This window comes from Pinus tabuliformis, chromosome 7 (genome assembly GCF_031772625.1).
Source record: "Pinus tabuliformis cultivar Carrire ecotype Pingquan chromosome 7, CPIR1, whole genome shotgun sequence".
Classification (NCBI taxonomy): domain Eukaryota; kingdom Viridiplantae; phylum Streptophyta; class Pinopsida; order Pinales; family Pinaceae; genus Pinus; species Pinus tabuliformis.
Window position 1 is genome coordinate 1798707005 of NC_142293.1, and position 1573 is coordinate 1798708577.

Consider the following 1573-nt stretch of genomic DNA (forward strand, 5'->3'; position numbering starts at 1 on the left):
CACATACAAAAATACTTAACAACAAGAGACTTCAAAACTACACTTAATGCCTTAACCTTTACAAGCAACAAAATATATCTTCTGTAAATACAATACAAAATTATACAATAGACTGCACGAGGAAAATATGGATATCCTTGCACAATACCACAAAGGATCTTTGGAGAAGCAACACAACTATAAGTTACACTAGAATGAAAAATCTTCAGAATCTTTGGTCATCCAGAGCTCTTGACGTCAATCAACTGCCTAAAACTCCCTCCGATTTGAATCTTGGACCTATTGCTTCAAACAACAATGGAGCATAACTAAAGAAACAAAAAACTTCCCCCGATTTTATCCTTGACACCTATCGAGAATTGTAGCAAAGGATGTTGAAACCACCACCCCTCCCCCCACAAAATAAAAATAAAAATGAGTTATACCAAAAATGTTTTGTCGATTCGAACCCCAATACCTAGATTTTCTAATAATTAAAAAAAATAGGTTGTGGGACAAAGAATAAGAACCTTTTGCGGACTTTAACCTTGGAAACTCTTAAATAAAAACTTCATTGCTATGGATTTGTAACCCTCTTTGATACCACTAATCAAGATCTTGGGGGAGGCCCCCAACATCTGAAAATTTGACATGCAAAAAAAGAGGAGAACACATAGTAAACAACCCCACAAAGAAATTTTTTATTAAAACAAAGAAGAACTGTAAAAGCTACATTGTGGTGGACAATATGTCCTTTTACAAAATGTGGTTTGTCACTTAAGCCTTTTTTAGTTACAATACCACAGGTAAATTCCATGGGTGGATGTCACGTTCCATTTGAATCAATGTTACATTGTGGTGGACACTATGTCCTTTTACAAAATGTGGTTTGTCACTTAAGCCTCTTTTAGTTACAATACCACAGGTAAATTCCATGGGTGTATGTCACGTTCCATTTGAATCAATGTTACAATACTATGGGTAAGTTCCATGTGTGGATAAATGCCATGAGTGGATGAATACCATAGGTGGATGCTACTTTCCATTCAGATAAATAGTAAATAAACTTGTCTGTGAGTGATGTCTTTTACAAAGTTGATAGAAATTTGGATAAATTTCTAGGATTATGAGTTAGAATCACATTCAAATAAAAGAAGAAGTTTGAAAAATAAAAAATGTCATCATTGATTTGTCACATTACTCACAGTGATCAAATTTGAAGGGTTAGTCCTGATTTCAATTAGAAGGGCATATATTCATGGCAGCCCTTACATATTGAAAAGCTTAAAAAAATACATTTCAATTGAAAACAATATATATTCTCTACATTTCATTTCTAATCAATTTATTTCTATCAAATAAATTAAATTTCGAAAACCAAATGGTAGTTAAAAAATCTAGATAATATAGTCAAATATGAAAAATGCATATTTACATAATAATACAATTTAAAAATTGTATTAATTATTTTCAAAATGAAATAGTACATTATGTCCCCAAATCAAAGGTGCACTCGAGTTTTTTTTACATCATGTTCCATGTATCTCCATCTGTTTTCATTAAACCATCTATCCCAAATTTATATTACATAATA